The following is a 21648-nucleotide window of genomic DNA, read 5'->3' as shown; positions in this document are numbered from 1 at the left end:
CAGCAGGGGGTGAAGGGAGGAAGATGGGAGAACATAGATGCCCTCAGAGGCTGGGCCAGCACTCTGCCCTTGCCTCCACCAGGACCCAGATAGGTGCCGTCCCCTCACAGAAGGCACCCCCTCCTTCTCTTTTCCCTCTCCCTGCACCCACGTCAGAGACCCGTCTTGTAGGTGAATGAAAAAGGGTTTAGGAAACCCATTTGCCCAGCATTGACCTTAACCCGAGTTCCTCCATAGATTCACACTAAATGGTAAGGAGGCTGCAGGCCAAGAAAGAACACCAACTGGGGCTGGACGGACTGGGTTCAAGCCTCACAATCAACTCTAACAAGCCGTCCACTTCACTTTCTTTCTTTTAATGTCTTTATTTTGACAGACTTCTAAATTTACAGAAAAATTGCAAGGACTGTACCAAGAATTCCCACAAACCCTTCACCCAGATGCCCCAAATGTAAACATTTTACCATATTTCTCTCTTTCTCATCAACAGATGGATAGATATAGACACGCGATATTTAAGTATTTATCTTACACTTATATAGCTATATGAGTATATCTACATTTATATTTATGCAAGTAATATCTATGTAAATATAAATATCTACACATAAAAATATTTGTATATACAGTACATATATACAAGCATATAGCTACCATATACACATGGATATGTAAATATGTTCTAGCATATATGTAATTTACATTGTGTATATATATAAATTGATACACCCAATTCCAGCCCGGCAGGGCAGAGCTCATCAGATCCTTCCACTCTCCAAACATGCAACTCCCTTCTCTGTCAGCAAGAAACCTGGCTCCCACTATGTATGCAAAATGTATTTCCTCAATCTCAGAATACAGAGTATTTTCAGAACGAACCTACACAACTGCAAAAAAGGAGCCAGCTCTCAAGAGCTGAAGACTCACACTGAGCTCTTGTCTTTCATCCAAACCCGCCTAGTTCCAAAATCACTGGGCTCTGCTCTCCCCGACCCTCCCTTTCAGTGTGGTTTGATTGTTTTCATTTGAGAGATTGTTCAGTTCATTTGTTTCCACTTGTATCTCATTTTAAGATTTTCCACCAACCTTGATGATTTTACTCCTTTTTTTTTAAATGCATGAAATTATTGTCATGGTTCCCAAAGTCAGAACTAAACCAAAAATATGTATTAGAGAGACTTTACTTCCTCCCATCCTTTCTTTTTTCAACTCCATTCCCACCCACTTCCTGGAATTAACCAATCTCGTTCCTTTCTGTCTCATCCTTCTAGCAGTTGTTTTTTGGGCTTTGTACAAATATTTTCTTTCCCCCCTCCTTTCCTCCCCAAAAGGTAGCATCCTGCTTGAACAACAGGTCCTGGAAATCACCCCCAGGTAAGTCCTAGATCTCTTCCTCGTTCCTTTTTACAGCTGCCTAGAACCCCATTGGGTGGACATCGCCACAATTATTCAGCCAATCTCATGGTATTTAGATTGGTTCCGATATTTTGCAATTACAAATAATGCAGCAACGAATAACCTTGTGCATACATATGTTCACATTATTGGAATGCCATCTACTTTTAAGTGTTACATATCAATAAGGATTAGATCCAACTGCGTGTAATAGAAAACCCCAAATGACAGAAATATATACTGGGCTATTCCTATATGCACGACAGAAATCTAGAGGTAAGCAGCCCAGGGTTGGCACAGTGGCTCCGTGACCATCAGGAACCCAGGCTTCACCCGCCATTGTGTCCTTCCATTCGGGGCGTGTTGTTTCCATCCCCACAGTCACCTCATGACCTAAAGTGGATCCAATGCTCCTGCCATCACATCTGTGTCCCAGGAAGAAGGAAGTAAGGGCAAAAAAAAAAAAAAAAAAAGGAGGGGGGGGCTCGTCCGGGATCGTTCTTTAATGAAGACATTCCAGAAGAATCTCTCAACAACTTCTACTTACATCTCACTGGCCAGCATTCAGTCACCTATAGAAGAGAAGTTGAGGAAAATAGTCTTATAGCTGGCCACAGTATTGCCTTCAGCAATTAGGGTTCTTTGGGTGAGGAAGCAGGAGAGAACGGGTATTGGCCAGGCAACAAGCAATCCCTAGCCCATGTTACCACATTTCACTTTCCAGCCCTTCCTTTCTACTCTACGACCTACAGGTCTTTTGTTAACAAGAGCAAACAGAAAAAGTCACCTCTCTCCCTAGAGTACTTTGAGACTTAGGAGCCCTTTCATAGCACTGAGCCAGTACAAGGCCCTTCCCCCTTGGGGACTAGAAGCACCCTGGAGAAAGCAGCCACTGGGGACCACCTGTTATCTAAGCCACTAGGAGGGTCAGATGTTTTCACGAGAAGAGGAAATACAATGATCCTTCAGCAAGCCTAGGACATAAGTCCAGAAGCCAGATGCCACTGGCTTTCACCAGAGGGGAGAGGAACAATGTACTCAGTGTTACCCAGAGAACCAACTGTATCAAGAGACATTTAAAAAGTCACCCGGTTTATCCCAGGGGGATTGGGAAATGTCACAGGAAGCAGCATGAGGTGTAAACTGAGTAATGTCGGAGGGGCCGGAAGAGGCAGGGTTTCTGGGTGAGTTTGGGAGCAGGGCAGGGGAGGGAGGAGCCCTCCTTTGGTTAGGAGGAGCCGAGGACACTGAGCTGCCAGACTCAGACGCAGAGACAAGTAAAGAGGGACTCCCACGGTGGCACGGTGAAAGGCACCAGGGTTCTGGGGTTCCACGGAGCTGAGTTCGGACCCCACCTTGATGCATGACAACCATAGGCCATGTCCCTGCTCTGGGCCCTCACTTGGGCTCACCCACAAACTGCTCTCTAGTTTGGAGCATGTGGGAAGAATTCAGTGTTGGATTAAAGACCCAGCAAGCAGGTCGTTGTTCTCAGGAGCTATTAGCCTACCATGTCACAAGCAGGCTGTCCGTCAGTCCTCCCCCAGGTGTCGATATCTGCTCACCAGGCCTTCGTCCCCTGGATGGAGCATTAGAGAGGGCAGGAGGGCAAGCGCCTTCCCGGGGGAGGCCAGAGTCCCTTGTCTCCCTGGGACACAGTGAAAGGACTCTCCACTTTTCCCACGGTGGAGCCTTGTCACCCCCTGCCATGTGAGGCCAGAGCAAGATGGCCTCAGGGGCCAACAGAGGCCAGTCCACCTCAAGACGTGGGACATTTTAGGTTTCCCGTTTCCTGCTTCGACATGCTGGTTCTAGAGGAATTTTGTCCCCAAGGCACTGTTCATTAAGAAATCACTTTCCTCATACTCAGGACTCCAGGGATGTCAACCCGTAATTTAGTATTGTCCCAGTGTCCACTGGGCATGCAGCCCTCGACATGTCTCAGCCTCTGGAAACGTCCCTCCCTACCCCCTCAGGGCATTTTAAGAAGCCAACAAAAGCTCTGCTCTCAACGGTTAAGTATCAGAAAGCTCTCATGCCCCTAAAACAAACACGTTTGAAAAAAAGCACATTCATTCTTACTCATCAGACCCTTGAATAAGCCCCCCCCCCAAAAAAAAAAAATCCACCATGTATTGAGCACCTGTAGGTCCCAGACCTGGGAAATGGCAGAGCTGGGATTCAAACCTGGGGCCCCATCAGCCCAGACCTAGACTCTGAAAAAGTTAGGCCTTTCGGCGAAGGGCCTTTCAGAGGCTCAGAAGCGGGTCTTAGATGCCAGGGTGCAGGACAGGTGTCCTGGCGGAGGCGTGGGCATCCCCGGGAGCCTTCGTTCTCCCGGGCAATGGCAACCACCACTTGAAACCCAGACTCCTCCCTTGGCTCCTCGGCCGCAGTCAAACCAAAGTTTATTTTCGTTCCCTCCGTCCCCACGTTCAAGGGAAACAGGCTTGGGCTCCACATTCCATTCTAAATAAGGGATCGGAGGACTGTTCAATCTAATTAAGATGATTTGGCCATTTTGAAAGCAGTATTTCACACACCCGCACCCCACCGCGCGTGCACACACACGTACACCCCTCTAGGCAGACCTCGCAGATCATCCCCAGCTACCCCGCTCTGACACCAACCTGGGGTCCCAGCGGCACCTGCCCATATGCTGCTCCTCCACGGGGTCTGGGGACAGTCCGCGTGTCGTTTCAGGGACCGCTCATTCAGATGTGGACAGTGAGTCACACAGCCCTTTTCCTTCCTATTGATTGCCCTTTTGGACTGCCGCTCTTCCCTGACCCCTTCCATGCTCCGGACAGGAAGGCAGGTGTAACCTGTGAGAAGCTAGGGTTCTGTCTATAGGGATGAGATCCGGTGGTGGGACAGGGTGGGTGGGGGAGACCACTAGTAATGGCGGTGATAAGCTGGTCTGAATGCTCACAGTGTTCTCCACGGCCGTTGGCCAATGGAAGAAGGTGGTCCTCTAAGACCTTCCTTCTCAACATGTGGTCTGCGGGCCAGCGTTGTTCGCATCACCTGGGAGCTTCTTAGACACGCAAACTCCACATTAACACATGCACAGTAAAGTTTGTGAAACTCTGCTCTAAGATGATAACCTGGAGGCCTCTGCCGCCCACCGTCCCAGTCCAGATACCTTAGCTTTCCGGGCTGAGTACCTGGCCACATAAATAAATAGCTCTGCAGAAAGATAAGTTTGAGAAATATTATATTCCATGTTTTTCTCCGGAGTACACAAAACCTATCAGCACATTAGAGGCACTGATAAGTCCTGCATAAAGAAACATTAACTTTTTTGTTTGTTTAACTGAATGCCTCCTAAATTTATGTGACCACAAACTATTCTTTTCATAGAACACCCAAAGGTGGACTATATTTGGGGAAATATTACTCTTACTTGTAAGAGGCAAACACAATTCCTTGTATTATCTTGAGGAAAAAGCAGCTGTGGTGTCCTTGTGACAGTACATCTTAACAACCAGTTCTAAGACTTCAGGATGTCCAAATCAGGAACCCATTTCAAAGGTGACAGGAATGCTTGTATCACTTACCTTTAACCAGGGCCACACCCAAATCTCTTCAAGATTCCAACCTGAATTCCCAGGGTCCCTCAAACTCAACATGCCCAACCCAACTGCATTCCAGAACACTTATCTATACCAACAGCAATCTTCTCCCAGGGCCCAGAACTGTGTCTTCCCTCCCGGGACTCCTAACTACCCCTTCCTCCTCCCCCACCCCCATCGCCTTGGCCCTTGCACCTAGTCAGTTACCAAGTTCACTCTATTTTCTCTCTGTTTGTCGTCTCTTCCCACCGCGCTTCTTTCCCTTATGACCAAGCAGGCCTCTTGTCCCTTAAGCACCTCCCTGCCCTGATTCCACCATAATTCATCCTGCGCACTGTGACCAGAGGGATTTCTCAAAGCACAGATGAGCTTCTGTCCTTCGCCAGCTCAAACAGTATCATCACTGTCACCATCGCTGTGCATGACATTTGCGAAGCACTTGCTTTGCTCTGATGCTCTTCCCATTTTGAAGATGGGGACCTTGAAGCACAGAGAGGGTAAGCAACTTGCCTAAAGCCTCCCATGCAGTACATGGAAGCAAGAGGATTTGCGGTCTGGGTGCTGTGGCTGCAAAAGCTTGGTGCCTCCCCCTTGCGTGGCGCCACCTCCCTTCACAGACCCCGCGACCAGGGCTATCTTGGCCTCCCCTAGTCCCGTTCGTAGCTCCTATCTCGTCCAGGCCAAGCCCGCCGCCATGGTGGAGTATGGAGCCATTACTCATTGCCACCCATCAGTCTCACCATGAAATCTTTGCTCATCACATTTCCTCCGCTCCTAGCCACAACCCCCCCATCTGCATTTTTTGGTAGAGTCCTCTCTCACCCCGAGAGATGGTCAACAGTTTGAGGCCCTCAGCCCCCAAATGGCTTACCATGATGTGTCTGCCTTCGCTGGGCCTCGTCCCTCTGTACCCCACCATCGTTCTCCACCCTGCTTCAGAAGACCTGGAGAGAGCTGGAAAACTTTTTATTATGGACATTTTTGAACACACACCAAAAGGAAATAAGATTGCATTTCAACAAGTAATTTGCTGAGCACCTCCAACCTCTGGACCCCGATGAGAAAAACTTATAGCCTGGAAAGACAGGGTGTGCTTTTGTTTAAACCGCATAATACCCTGTGAGGTAATTAAACCATGATCGTTCCCTCTTTACGGTGAGGCTGACTCAGAGAGGCACAGACACCTTGCCAAGGTCACACAGCAAGTAAACGATGGAGCACGAAGTCCGTCCTGAGTCAGTTGCTTCACTGGATTTTTTAATGTGTTACCTTTTTTGAAGATTTTATTTATTTATTTGAGAGAGAGAGAGTGAGTGCGAGAGAGAGCGCGCAACTGGGGGGCTGGCAGAGGGGAGAGAGGAACAGACTCTCAGCTGAGCAGGGAGCCTGACTTGGGGCTCCATCCTAGGACCCTGGGATCATGACCCGAGCTGAAGGCAGATGCTTACACTGAGGCACCCAGGTGTCCTGAATGTGTTATTTTTAATTGCAAGGGGAGTAAAAATGTGTAAAAACTTCAAACAATGCTGAAGAGCACAATGGCTAAATAGCTCCATTCCGATTCTGAAACCACTGATACTGTGTGTTTCTAGGTACCTTTATGCACCTATAAATGGACATATATACACATGTATATGTGCTTATATACTATATACACGCGTACATAGACCCCGGACTCGCACACACAACGCAGGTGCATGAATCCTGAAGTACTCCATGCACGTGCTTCCGAATGTTTGTTCCATGCACCCTGCGGTCTCTCCCAGGCACCTTCATGATGCCATGAGTGCCTCCAGAAATTTTGCACCCTAGAAAGTTCCTTGTTCCCACTCCCGTTCCTGGCCCTGCTTTGCATACATCTTATGTAATCCTCAGAGGGAGTCAGTGTCGTAGGACAGTATAGTGGACCCTTGAACAACACAGAAGGTTAGGGGCGCTACCACCCCCCCCCCCCCGCACAGTTGAAAATTCAAGTATGAGTCTGACTCCCCAGGAACGTCACTACTAATAGCCTGCTGTTGACTGAAGCCTTACCTCTGGCAGTCGGTAACAGGAATTTCACCTGTGACATGTATTCTCTACTGTCTTCTTATAAAGGAAGCTAGAGAACAGAAAATGTCATCAAGAAAGTCATAAGGAGGGCATCTGGGTGGCTCAGTCGGTTAAGCGTCTGCCTTCGGTTCAGGTCATGATCCCAGGGTCTTGGGATCGAGTCCTGCGTCAGGCTCCCTGCTCCTTGGGGAGTCTGCTTCTCCCTCTGCCTCTTCCCCCTGCTCCTGTGCTCTCTCTCTCTTTCCCTCTCTCTTTCTCACAAAAACAAATAAAAAATCTTTAATTTTAAAAAAAAGAAAATCATAAGAGAAAATACATGTACAGTCTTGTACTGTCTGTATCAGGAAAAATCCACATGTAAGTGGACCCGCACAGTTCAAAGCCGTGTTCAAGGGTCAACTGCATGACGATGATGACGATCTCCATGTCACAAATGGGACCATGGAGGTGCAGAGAGGTAAAGGGGTCTGCCCAGCTTGAGGCCAGACTGAACCCCAGCTGTGCGTACTACTCTTAAGTCGTGCTCTAAACCACGGGGCTCTATTGGGCTCTTCTAAGGTCAGGGAGTCACACCAATGAGGCCCACACCTGGCAGACGGCTCTGCCACAGGCCCCTGAGAAGAGCCCCAAGGCCAGGACTCACCCAGGGAGGAAGGACTCATGGAAGAGGTGGTATTTGAGATGAGACGCGAAGGACGGCTAGGATTACAACAGGTGGTGCTTTGGGGATTGGCAGGGGGGCAGGGGGTGCCCAGGGGAGGGAACAGGAAGTACAGGGGCCTGGAGGTGGGAAAGGACAGGAGCTGGTCCAGGACAGTGTGGTCAGGTTTGGCTAGATGCGGTCAAGGGCACAGAAGGGCGTGGGGGGGGCACAATATGAAACACATGTCGACACAGGGGTCCGCCTGGGCGGGCTGGGCGGGCTTCACCCTGTTGTGCTTGGGGGCAAGGCAACTTCTCCTGGGGCTGGAGTGGCCACCAAGCCACGGCTGTGCAGGCAGCTGTCCACATCTGTGGGCCTCGGACTGGAGCAGGCCTTTGCCTTTTCTCACTGGAGAAACCATGACAGAGTAGATGAGGCCCCTTGGGCTGCTTGCGTGTCTATTATATTTTGGCACAAAACCACTCAGCTCTAAAGCATGACCCAGAAAGTTCTCATGAGTCATGGGGCACGGGCTGAGTCCCAGGGGTGCACCTGGGGCTGGTTTCTGGGTTCTGAGGGAGGTCAGGGCGAGGAGACAGGTGTGAAGACAGGGCATGCCCCCTGCACACGGTGCTAGAAAATGGCCCCTCTTTTCCCTTACCCTCCACGGAAAAACACCCTCACTTCGGCCATCCTCAAGAGCCTGAGAACTGCTGAGGGAGCCTGGAATGCCCAGGTTTTAGGAAAGCAGGCTCTTTCTCAGTTATTTGTGTCCAGACTGCCCTTTCTGTGGATCATCTGTGGAAAACTGTTAATCCCTTAATGGGCTCCAGAGCCACCCAGCTCGTTTCGCCGCTAACCCCCATCGTGCATTGGGGGGGGCCTCCCAGAGCGTCTGTCTGGCCTCTCCTCTGAGCTCTATAGACTCAGCCCCGAGAAGCGTGTCAGGGCTAGGGTGGAAGTAGCTAGAGTCGCAGCTCAGCCTCACACAAATAGCTTCACCCCCAGGCCTCACTTCTGCCCCCTCAACTACCTCACGGCCCTCTTGGCGGAGGCCTCTTGCCGGAGGCCTGCCTTGCCCGCTCCCCTGGCCTCACTGCCTGGCCTCTAGAAGGTGCTCGGTAAATTACTAGAAGAAATGAGGTTTTTAGTGGCGCCTTTGCCAGGTCCCGCGGCCCTGAATGCCTCGGTCACCTGAGGTCACAAAAACCTCAGGCCTCTCATAGGCATATATAGCCAACCGAGTTTTTCCAGTAACTCCCGACAACCGTTTCTTCTTTATTATAGAAAAATACATATAACATAAAACTTCCCATTTTACCCAGTCTAAAGAGCACAATTCAGTGATTCTGGAACATTCACAGTGTTATACAGTCATTGCCACAATTAGGTTCCAGAATATTCCCCCCACCGCCCAAAAAAACCCTATAGTCATGAAGCCCTCTCCCCTGACCCTAGGTCCACTTTCTGTCTGTATGGATTTGACTGCTCTGGACGTCTCTATAAAAGGAATCCTACACGATATGGCTTTTTGCATCGGTCTTCCTTCACTGAGCACACTGTTTTCAAGGTCCATCTTTATCCTAGTGTGTGTCGGCACTTCGTTCCTTTTTGTGGCCAATAATGTTCCGCGGCATGGATATACCACAAGTTGCTAATTCATCCATCTGCTGGGGGACATTCGAGGTGTTCCTACCTTGTAGCTATTGTGAATGCTGCTATGAGTGTTTCTGGACAAGTTTTCGTTTGAATATTTAGCTCCAGTTCTTTTGGGTAGATACCCAGGAGTGGAATTGCAGGGCCATATGAGAATTCTACGGTTAATTTAGGGGGGGGAACGGCCAAACTCAATTGCCACTTTGTCCCAAAACGTATGCATGTTTATCATAAGGCATTCGCAATATGCCTGCACAGTAAAGCAAAAGTTAAAATCACCCAGAGTCCTGGCAGTTGTCAACTTTCTAGAACATTTCCCACCAGGATTCTTTAGAGTCCGTTAGATATGGGGCGCCTGGGTGGCTCCATTGGTTAAGCATCTACCTTCACTCAGGTCATGATCCCAGGATCCTGGGATCGAGCCCCGAGCTGGGCTCCCTGCTCAACGAGGAGTCTGCTTCTCCCTCTCCCTCTGCACTCTCTCTCTCCCTCTCTCAAATAAATCAATAAAATCTTAAAAAAAAAACCTGAATGCCTAAATGCCTATTATTACACCATTCATTGAAAAGTTTTCACAAAGATAGAAATGTCACTTAATGCCACCTTCTTGGTGACAAGCCTATTCAAAAGTGCAACATCAGTACCCCCTTCTTCCCTTCCTCAATTTTGCTCCCTAGCCCTTACCCCCTCCTCTTCCTTATCTCAACAGTGCTTCCCGTAAACCCTGTGAACGCTGGGGTTGCCAACTGTTTTGCTCACTGCCCTTCATGCAGCAGGGATGTGGTCAGTATTTGTCGAATCAATTCATATTTGTGAACAAAGGAAAATTGCAGTGGCCAATTTAAGAGTGAAGTGATATTCTAAATGTGTTGGCCCAAGTGTGGCAGAAAGGGTGGTGTATTATGCCCCGTTGGTGACGAGCCACCCTGGAAATCTCTCTGCAGCCGTCCTACTTCTCATGAAGAATAAGGATGGCACGCCTTCCCCCAGGGAATGGATGTGGCCCCTGGGAATTCCGTCAGCTGGGACCACGTCCTTGCCCACCCTGGAACATTCTGAGTTCTCTTTGGCAAAGGAAGCCCTGCTCGTTTCCGTCCCAGGCTCCTGGAGAGGCCTGGAAAAGACAGTCCTGAAAAATCCCCTCACAGCCTAGAGCCCATTTGGTCCTAATTTCAGGGCGGGTTTCTTCCGAGCTCCAACCAAAGTCAAGGGTCCCCGAGGGAGACCATGTCTCTGCCTCCACCTTCCTGTGCAGGTCAGAGCCATTCTACCAGCCACCTTGTCACGAGCCCGCTGTGCCGCTGCTATTAGTTACAGATGATGGCAATTAGAGGCCGAATCTCCCTGGCTCCTGGTAGAATACTGAGACAGGGCTATAGCTATTTTAAGATTTTAAGCAGATTTATACTTAGTGCTTCAAAGACGGCCAGCCAGCAAGGAAAATATGGTAACTGTTGCTTTAAATTATAGCTATCATTACTTCAAAAGGAGATTCAATCAGAAAGCACTGAAGACTAAAACTATTTACGTCTCCTGACACTTAAAAGCAAGCGAGCAGTTTTAGCCTGTCAGCCTTGGACATGTTGGCTACAAAGAGAGGGGTACCTCACTGGCCTGTGAAGGAAAACATTTTCAAGGGAGCAGGAACTGAGAAGGGATCTCGGGGGTGCTCCCACTTGCCTGCCCCTCTCTCCCACGCTCTAGGAGGAACTCAGGGTCTGGGGCACGCCGCTCGGCCCAGGGCTGCAGGCAGCAGTCTCCAAACTCCTGGAAAACCTGCCTCTCCCCAAGGCAGGGGGACTGCCCTTTTCTGTCTGGCCTCTGACCTTAGGTCCCTGCCCTGGGGAAATCCTGTCTCATCCCATTAATACAGATCCCAGGACGGGACGGTCCCCTGCTTCTTCCGGGCTCAGCTGCGGGGACAGGACAGGAGGGCTGGGTTATGTATCTGTCGGAATCAGAACCATAGACAGTGCTCAGAAGCATGAGCATTGGAGACAGACTTCTCTGGGGTAGACTTCGGGCTATTTCCATGTACTCGCTGTGTGACCTCAGACAAGCCACTTAACCTCTCTGAGACTCAGCTTTCCTCATCTAGAAAACTGGGGTATTCCACAGGATTTCTGAGAAGCTTAAATGAGATGGTGTGCACCAGGCATTCTCTTAATGAGGAGAGCGCTACATGTGGTCATAAGGAAGCCCTACAATTTCAGCATCGTGATACCCCGAGATTTATTTCGCACTCCTATGACAATTCAAGGCAGGTGTTTCTAGTCTATAGGCAGTTTTTCTCCCTGTGATGACCCGAGGATTCAGGATCCTTCCATCCTGTGGCTAGACCATCTCCTAGGGTTTCAGTCTTCTGCTTCTGGTCTCGAAGGGCAGGAGGCGGTGTGCCCGGGGCACAGGACGTATCTTGGAAGACGGGTGAAGGCAGCAGTCGCCTTGTGCTGTGTGTCACTCCCTCTGAGAAGCTCCCCTCCCCCCCCATTAGATGTCCTCCCTACCTGCTTCTTTAGCACCTGGGTTTCCCCGTATCAGCCACATCCACTGGAGTCTAATTTCGCAGGCAGAGCCGGGGCCTCTCCTGCTCACAGCCAAATTCCGGAGTCACTTAGCATCTGGTACGCAAGAGGGGTTCAGTGGATGTTGGCTGGAAGAATTTAAGAGAAAAATCCAGAACCTTGCCGCATTCCTGCACACAGCAGATGCAGATTAGTGAACGGTACTTAGCAGGTGATTAGTAAAAGCTCCTAGCTGGTAAATTTAGAAAAAGACTATACGGGCCTTTATACTAGAGACTGACTCTGGCCCATGGGCCAAATTCAGCCCACCACCTGTTTTTTGCAAATAAAGTTTTATTGGAACATAGATACCCTCCCCCCAACTCCATACACCAGGAGGGCTGAAAATATAGTCCCTGGATGGGCTGTTGCCTCCCGGGGGGCTCAAGTGTTGGGTGGACAAGTGGCTGTCACCTGCCACGAACACTTAGTATACTGTTTTTCATTAACATTAATGGTATTTTACTTACTGGTGTTTTAATGCAACTTTGCAGTTGCACAAATGAGATCCAAGGAGCCGTGCGACTTACGCAAGGTTACAGCTGGAAAGCGGCAGAACGGGGATTAGAACAAAAGTCTCCTGGCCTCTGACCCACCCTGGGAGCTAGGAGAAAGAATAAGAAGTTGCTACTGCTGTCCCACCACCTACGTGCTCCAGGCCCTTTCTCCAGCAAGAAAGAGCCACGGCAGGTGGCATGGCTGGGCCGAGGCCGGTGCTCTCCAGGTGAGAGTTGGTGCCTTCCCATCCCTGGTGAGAAGATACTAGAAAAAGGCTCCTTCTCCCTGCCCTGACCCATGGCTCACTCTGCCTCCATCCTGTCCTGGCCTCAACCCAGGTCCTCCCTTGCTGGACAGGCCTCGGGTGGCCTAACCAGGCACGCACAGGCTGCGTGACCTGAAGGCCAGTGAGGCTGGGGCCCATGGTGGCACAAGAGTGAGTCAGATGCTCTGTTACCTGGGCAACTTGCCTCCCTCTCCAGGCTGCGGCTTCCCTTCATCCATCATGGCGATGGTATCACCCATTCTAGTCACTTTGTGGGGGTAGGACAATGTCTTGTCTAGTGGATCTTGATTTTTCAACCTCCCAGAATACCTTCCATCTTCTTTTAATAATACAATGTGTTCTCCTTTGTGCCCATTACTCCTCCCCCACAGCGCAGTGCTGGTGGGTCTATTGGGAGGCCCCTCCCTCCCCTGCCAGCGGCTGTGCATATGGCCCCAGCTCACCCAATAGGACTCTCCCCTGGGAACTTGAACCTTGACTGGAGTCCCCAGTGGGAGCAAAAGAGGGGACAGCTGGAGCACTGGGGGCAGCCTGACCCCTACACACACACACACACACACACACACACACACACTCATACACACATGCACATATTCTCATACAGACACATTCACACACACTCTCATACATACACACTCTCATACATACTTTCATACAGACACACACTCAAAAACACACTCACACACGTACTCTCATACACACTCTCATACACACACACACACACTCATATACTCTCATACACACACTCTCTCATACATTCACAAACACACTCTCTCTCTCTCACACACACACACACACACACACACACACACACACACACAGAGGCATCCGAATCCTACAGCACGTACAACTCCTCCTTGCCTATCTCTTCAACTAGACCTTTAGCTCCTTGAGAGCAAAAATACTATCCTAGGGGGCATCTGGGTGGCTCAGTCGTTAAGCGTCTGCCTTTGGCTCAGGGTGTGATCCCGGCGTTCTGGGATCGAGCCCCACATCAGGCTCTTCCGCTATGAGCCTGCTTCTTCCTCTCCCACTCCCCCTGCTTGTGTTTCCTCTCTCGCTGGCTGTCTCTCTCTCTGTCGAATAAATAAATAAAATCTTTAAAAAAAAATACTCTCCTAGACTTCTGGATGTTTCTGTCCCGCAGCAGGCCCTGCAAAGCAGGGAAGGAGGAGGAGGAAGCGCACCAGCTTCAGTGGCAGGAAGACGTGCTGCCTTGACCCAGTGCCTGCAGCTCTCCGGGCTTGTCTCCTCATCTCTAACTGGTCCGTGGAGCTGCTCTGAGGATCCAATGGGAAAACAGAAATAAATTATAATAATGCATTAAAAGGGGCTAATGCTATTATCAGAATTATTATTGACACTCAGGCCCGAAGGCAAACACACGTTTTTAGTTATAAAATGGATTCTGTTCTTTTGCAAGGGATGCTTGTATCAAGGAAGGTTTTAATAAGAACCCCAAACTCCGAGGACCGGCTGTTAGGCCCTGCTGCTCAGATTCCGCGACAACTTCTCAGTACTTCCAGCATGCCGGGCACCTCCCTGGGGACTTCTAAACAAGCTTTCTGGAAGCCAGAAGAGTCAAGCAACAACTGAGTCCCCTTCGGTTCCAGATTTTTTTCAAGAATGAGGAGTGTGGCGGAGAGACCCCATTTTCTAAGCGGGTGTGGTTGGTCACTGATTTTTCTGATGGGACTCCTTCATTCTCACGGGGACACCTCTTCAGGCTGTAAGGTGGGCCCTTAAACTCAAGGAAGCCTCACCTTCTGGCTGTTTTCTGGCAAAGGAGCATCACTGTAGTGTCCTCAGATGTTCCTGACGGGCAGCCATCAATCCCCAGAAGGAGCAAAGCCAAGGGTGAGACCCCAGGTTGACCACCGTACTGGTTCCTACCCACACAGCTCAGGGCCCTCGAGGACAAAGGCGGGCATGGAGCCATGGCTGGCAGGGAAGATGGCACCTGTGTGCCCCATTCCCTCAAAGCTGCTCCCCACCCTCCTCTCCCTACTCTGTGGCCCAGAAGCCTGATCCAAATAGTCTGGATCAAAGAGGCCCCACGCCCTCCCCGCTCATCTCTCCCTCTAACCCCCAGCTTACAGGAGACTGGGGGCAGCAGGGAGCCCAGTTAGGGACTAGAGAAAGGGAGGCAGAGAGAAAAGGAAAGGAGGAAAATGAGTTGGGGCATTTATTCTCTAGCTCCCTCCCTGTGGGGCACCTGAGACGTGCTGCGGGTCTCAGCAGGTGACTCAAGAAGGCCCTTCCTATACGATTCTCTCATCTGGATTCTGATAACTGCTTCCTCCCCTTGTCCCTTTGGGCCGAGAGGTACCCCAGCTCCGCTGACATGCCTTGCGTTTCTCTGCATCCTGCCCACATATTTGCAGATGGTGCCTTTTGGAGGCCTCCTCGAATGATCCTGACCTTTGCCTGTGGCAGGCCTGACCTGGTAGCGAACACTGCCAGCCCTCACCAACCCCATTTTCCAACAGCCTCCGTGACTGGCACAACCCTCCCAACCTCATCAGAGAGATGGCTGTGAAATAGCCCCCCTTGGGAAAGACCCAGGGAGACCCACGGACCCTGACCCCTGCCAGGTGGCCAGGAACCCCGGCATTCAAGGAAAGCCCACTTGACAAGTAGCTGATAACCATGGATCTTTCCAGGCAAGATGCTGGGAGTGTCTCCGCCACAGTGAATCCTGGGATGGGGCAGGCTAAAAAGGGCTGAAGGAGACAGCGAGCCCTTACCTCATCTTCTTACTACCCGAGGGAATTCTGTTTCCAAACGATCATAAAATACCCTCCTAATTTAGGGGGAAAGGGTGACAAAAGATGTTGTGCCACCATGAGCACTTTGCACGAGACAGTCCTCGTGATAAGTCACGGAGGATTTAAAAGGTTGCTGACATTTTCCGTTATGTATCTTTTCATTAGAGGTAACTATCACTTTAAGCAAATTGTTTCAGGGCCTGGAATGTAGCAGTAAGAGATCTAATTAGTGTAGGTTGTAATTTAGGAAGGTTCATTATGTCACAGACACTATGACTCCTGGGTATTACTAAAGGACTCATTTGTAGCCCTTGAAATGATTTTCTCATGAACACACATAATGTCACCCATCGAACTAGCGTGGAGCCTTAAGATGACTGACTGGATGACGGATCTGAAACTCCAGCTTTTTGGGGAGATAGGTTTCAAGACAGTGGGAATAAACAACGGGACAGATAGTAAAAGGAAAACCCAGTTTCGACAAGAGCAGCATGGGCACCCTTCAACCCCACCACCCAATGACAAATACGTCACTTAGGACAAATGCGACATTCACTGTGAACAAAGAAACCTCTGCCATCTAAATATTTTAGCTCTCTTGGAGCCAGAAAGTCTGAGAAATGGTTGGCTTTGAGTTTTTGTCGTTTTCTTTCGAATTCTCAGTCTCCCCCTCCAAAAAAAAAAGAAAGCACACCTGTGATATCCACATTCACAAAAATAAAACATGTCAGCTGAACCCCCAACTTGGAATTGTGTCTCTGGGGCAAGGCAGAGGCTAGCCGGCTGCTGTCTACCTACCTTTTTCCCCTTGCCTCCTGGGCACCCAGGTAGACTACATTTCCCAGCTTCCCTTGCAGGGAGGGTGGCCATGTGACTGAGTTCTGGCCAATGGGAAATGGGCAGAATTGATGTGCATTGCTGTTGGGCCAGTTGCATCAAACCTCAGCACTGTGCTCCATGTTTTCTCTTGCCTCTGCTTGCTGTCAGAATGCAAATAATGGGGGGGGGGGAGGATTCAGCAGGTGCAGGGGATGAGAGGACCACCAGATGGAAAGAACCTGGACTCTGAATGACTAGGGGGAGACAGTCCCCTCCTACCCACTGTCGGTGGGACATGTCATAGATGAAAACGGTGGTTAGACTGGACTCATGCATGCCCATGGGGGTCCCCATTAAATCTGGCTTCCTCGCCGCCCCCCCCCAGCCAAGATCTTGAGCAACTCTTTGTGTCATAAAAACAATGACATCCTTCTCCCGGTTTCTAAATATTTTTTAAAGAGTTACAGAAACTTACCAACTTCCAAAACTTTCGACTTATAAACGTCCCCAGACAGGAACAAAGCCGGGGACCAGAGTAAAACACAGTCAGACCTGCTCCCCGGGAACCATAGTTGTTTACGTGCCTCTGGTGAGTTGAGCTGCTTTGCTTCTAATTGGATGGAACCAAGGGCCGGAGGTAGAGAGACACACGGCTCTGATGGTCCAGGCCTGGGTCCCATGACAGGTGAGAACTAGAGGGATCAATTACACACGCATCCAGACGAGAAAACTAAGGAGAAACTTGCAGGGGCTTCGCCACGATCAAACAGCTAGGAAGGGCAATAAAAGGAACCCTGCTCTCCTATTTCTGCTTTCTCCCATCACCCATGTGGTGGCACAAGACAGCGTGTCCACAGGGCCGCTGTTTTTGGTGGGATGACCCTCCAACGGTCAGCAACTGCTGATAATTATAACCACAGAGGAACCACGTTCCCTAATGCATGGACCATAAACCCATCAGTTGTCTGGAGGCCACCGAGGGATTTATAAAAGGCCATTCATCTAATTAATAATTGGTCCGCTGCCAACTTAAGTGGTTTGGTGCTGTTAACTCTAAGTATATGTTTAATGTAAGGAACTTACTCCCATTAGCTGTCTTCTCTTTTGAAAATATGGCCCAGTGAGAGGCTGAGATCCCACACACTGAATCACCTGGCATTCGCTGGCCTCTTAAGAGCTTACCTGTTCGGCCAAGTTTATTTCCAACACCGGGCTCCAAAGGACCAAGCCCATCTTTTACTGAATAGATGTTGAGGGGAAAATACCGTCAACGGCGGGCTTGTCCTTCGGCACTGTTTTTGGGTCCCAGGCCTGCCTGTGTCAGCGTTGCCTGGCTTGCAGCACACGGAGTCACTTGTGAAGCAGGGCCTTCTGCGCGACAGTGTGACCCACACAGACGATGAGTGTATTTTCTGCCTTCGTGCTTCTTCATGCTCAAGCATTTCTAACCGACATCACTGGGGGAGGCGTGTGTGTCTTGGTTTGTTCAATGTTGTGAGGGTCCCCGGAGGCCATGTGGCTCTATGGAATGAGGTGTGCCCCCCGCCCTCACCCCCGAACTCCTATGTTGAAGTCCTAACCCCCAGTGTGATAATATTTGGAGATGGGGCCTTGAGGACATCATCAGGTCATCCAGGGCGGGAATCCTCACCATGGGATTAGTGCCCTTATGAGAAGAGACACAGAGAGAAAGAGCTTCTCTCTCTAGCCTGCAAGAAGATCACATCTGCAAGCCAGGGATGGAATCATCTGGCCCCTCCACAGGGGACTTGCCAGCCAGCCTCCAGAACTGTGAGAAAGCAACTTCTCTTGCTCGAGCGACCCAGTCTACGGTGTTTTGTCAGAGAAGCCCGAGCTGACGAAGACACTTGGTTAGGCCCTTTTCCATCTGCCAGGTCCCTGCTGAGCACCCTGCAGTTTGGACCGAAACAAATCCTTCCTTCCTTAAGGAACAATGGCAGTAATTGGCTCTTGGTGATGCTTTCAAAATATCCTCAAGAACGTTCTTCGGAGCCAGTTGCAAATCAAAATTCCTCCAGCTGATTGTGATTTAACGATACGAGTGGTTGAAATGTCTCATTGCCCCAAAGCTAGCAACAGTCGCTTCATCTGATACATTTGAAACCAAAGAGAAAAAAAAAATTTTTTTTTTTAAATCCTCCTTGGACTTTTCCAGACTTTCTCTGCTTTTGCCAGGCTGTGATCTAATCCTAGAAACCTCTTCGGGACGGTTTGGGCCTAGTTAGATTATTTAAGGCAGGCCGGCTACACGCTTTGCAAGTGGCACTCAACACCCATCCCTAATCAGATGCCTGGGCCCTAGATGCTTCTGTTTAAACACGGCAGCACTTTATGACCTCTCGCTTGTTTAAATCCACCCTACAAACCTTGGGAAGTTTCAGGAAAGCCTTTGCGCAGAGAGAAGAGAGCTGGTTTGGGGGAGAATCGGCTCTAACAAATCCTTTCTCTAAATGTGAACCGGCTTTATGAAGACGTTAAGCACCTCGGACATTTTCCCTCCGACATCCAGCTGTTTCTTCTAACTGCTTCCAGAAAACCCAGACAGAACCAGAAATGCTCCAAGGGGAAAAGAGCCCCGCATCCCTGAAAAACAAAAACCACCGCCTCCCCCAGCCCCCACGAGGCTTCTGCAGACTCCTTGGCACCCTGAACCGCCCTGTCACACCTGCACGAGTGCTGTCGGGGGGGGGGGGGGCTGCATCTCCTCCTGCAGCCGACTTGCCCACCACCCCATTCCCCCCGCTATCGCTTGTCTGCCGGCAGCCCCAGATGTAACACAGATTACCATTTCTGTATCGTGTGAGAGAGGAAACAAAAACACGGTCTCCTCGGCATTTCCCACAGCGAAGCCAAGCCCGTTAAAGAGAACCCACGGGAGAATGTCACCCGAAGCGCCGGTGCCCGGCAGCTTGCTTTAGACACTGACGGCTCTGCAGGGCTGGAAACATCTGGAGTGTGGAGAAGAGGCTCATCGCTCCTGGAGCTGGGAAAGCACGCACAGCCCAAGCAGGCTGCCAGGGACTGAGGGGAAGGCTCGAGACTTCCCAGCTCACTCGAGCCTCTCGAGCTTGCTACTCCAAAGGCAAGGACTTCATGTGAACATGAAGCATGTTCTGGCATCAGCCCTCACTTTGCTGAAGGAGCCACTCGATGCTTTTTAAGCAAATTTGAGCCTGCAAACAGATGATCGTACCCTCAACGCAATGACCCTGCTCATTGGTACCACTGTATACTTGGACGAGGGGCTTCAAGCCCGTTCTCTTCCAGGATCCCCTCAATAAAGCTGCCCATGGAGACAGGACGGTGACTGGCATGCCCACTTTATGGATGAGAAAACTGATGTGTATGTTTAAGTGGCCATGGGAAAGACCTTCAGGAAAATCTCCTGCCTTGGGCCTGAGGTCCCAGTGACACCGTGATGCCCTTGGGCTCAAGCCAAGCCACCACAGTCCTTCTTGCTCTGCTGTAAACGTCACAGCTGTAAGATCTTAGCTACATGCCTTCCTGTCATGGAATTCCATGACAGAGATCATAATCATACTTGTCCCAGAAGGATGGGTGAAATATAGAATTATACAAAACTCTTGGATCGGTACCTGGCACACGGTAAGTACTTAATGAATGTTAGCAACAATGGTGACAGTGATAATGAGTTCGAAATAGATGCTTGCATAGGTTTCTAGAAAAAGAGAAGGATAAACTTGTCCATCGGAATTCCAGATAAAAGAAGATTATAATTGGATGATCCTAGGGGCTTTTAATTTCTCCCAATATCAAATATTTGAAAAGGTCAGAGCCTGACCTTCTCACTTCCATTTTGGTACAGGGTTCTGGTTATATTTGAAGGGTGCTTGGGGCACCTGGGTGGCTCAGGTGGTTGAGCACCTAACTCTTGATTTTGACTCAGGTCATGATCTCAGGATTCTGAGACCAAGCCCCACATAGGGCTCTGCACTCAGTGGGGAGTCTGCTTCAGATTCTCTCTCTCCCTCTGCCCCCACCCCCTGCTCACACTCACTTGCTCTCTCTCTCTCAAATAAATAAATCAAGAAAGAAAGAAAGAAAGAAAGAAAGAAAGAAAGAAAGAAAGAAAGATAGGTGGGTTCTGGGTTGAGATGTCAGAAAAACTCGTCTGCTCTCCTTTCCTGAACACACCAGCCCTGATGCCTCAGGCTGTTCGGACAGTTGAAGAATCTCCCGCCTTTGGCAGCAGACGTAATAGCTAACTTTCTGCCAGGGCAGTAAAGGAAATCCGAAAGGCTTTGACCCACCTCTTTCTGTTGGTATCTAACATTTTACTGTTTCTTTGTCATCGAAAACCATCTGGAGACCCAGTGGCAGAGGCTGCTGGCACTCTCCATGCATGTGTTCTCCTCGCCTTCCTGGGCACCCAGCCACCCGTGGCCATAGGACGGAGTTCTGGCGGCTAGATTATGAGCAGAAGTGAGGTGCACCGCTTCCAGGCCTCACAGAGCTAATGCTAATTTCTCCCTTTCCTCATGTACCAGCAGAATGGAAGGGGCTCCATGGACTATAGGAGGGTTGAGTTTCAAGATGGGAGGAACGTGGGTCCCTGAGTCACTACATGGAGGAAAGCCATCCATCGGTCAAGAACATCTATTTTGGATCATGAATAAGAAATAAACTCATGCTGGGGCTCCTGGGTGGCACGTTTGGTTGGGTGTCCGACTCTTGGTTTTGACTCTGGTTGTGATCTCAGGGTCTGGGATCAAGACCCACATTGGGCTCCATGCTCAGCGCAGAGTCTGCTTAAGATTCTCTCTCTCCCCTTCTCCCTCCATCTCTTCCACTCATGTTCTCTCTCTCAAATAAATAAATAAATTGAAAGAAAGAAAGAAAGAAAAAAGAAGGAAGGAAGGAAAGAAGGAAGGAAGGAAGGAAGGAAGATCACATTAACCACTGAAATTTGGGAGAAATGGTTTAAAAAGTCAGCCTGCAGGGCGCCTGGGTGGCTCAGTCTTTAAGCATCTGCCTTCAGCTCAGGGGGTGATCCCAGAGTCCTGGGATCGAGCCCCACATCGGGCTCCTCCGCTGGGAGCCTGCTTCTTCCTCTCCCACTCCCCCTGCTTGTGTTCCCTCTCTCGCTGGCTGTCTCTCTCTGTGTCAAATAAATGAATAAAATCTTAAAAAATAAAAATAAAAAAAATAAAAAGTCAGCCTGCCCTTAACTAGCATAGCTCCCACTTGTGGCAAACTCTAAAGCAGTGACTTAGCCAAGGTCACGCAGCTAATTAGGGATTCAAGCTTCAACTTCTTGTCCAAGGTTGTCACCATTAAAAGCCCATTAGAAGATGCCATCCACTAGTGCCCGACTCATAACAGGATCTCCAAAGTTGATGGATGGATGGAT

General features: G+C 49.8%; 1 long non-coding RNA gene across 1 annotated transcript; it reads right to left on the bottom strand.

Annotated features, from left to right (window-relative positions):
• Nucleotides 1–345: 345 nt before the first annotated feature.
• LOC130544097 (uncharacterized) lies at nt 346–14562 on the bottom strand. Its single transcript, XR_008960080.1, has 3 exons — nt 11829–14562; nt 5842–5924; nt 346–1967 (listed from the first exon to the last, which is right to left on the bottom strand). It is a non-coding gene; the product is annotated as an uncharacterized LOC130544097 (long non-coding RNA).
• Nucleotides 14563–21648: the final 7086 nt, after the last annotated feature.

This window comes from Ursus arctos, unplaced genomic scaffold (genome assembly GCF_023065955.2).
Source record: "Ursus arctos isolate Adak ecotype North America unplaced genomic scaffold, UrsArc2.0 scaffold_19, whole genome shotgun sequence".
Classification (NCBI taxonomy): Eukaryota; Metazoa; Chordata; class Mammalia; order Carnivora; family Ursidae; genus Ursus; species Ursus arctos.
Note: the sequence above shows the minus strand (reverse complement) of the source record. Positions and strands in the feature narration are given on the sequence as shown.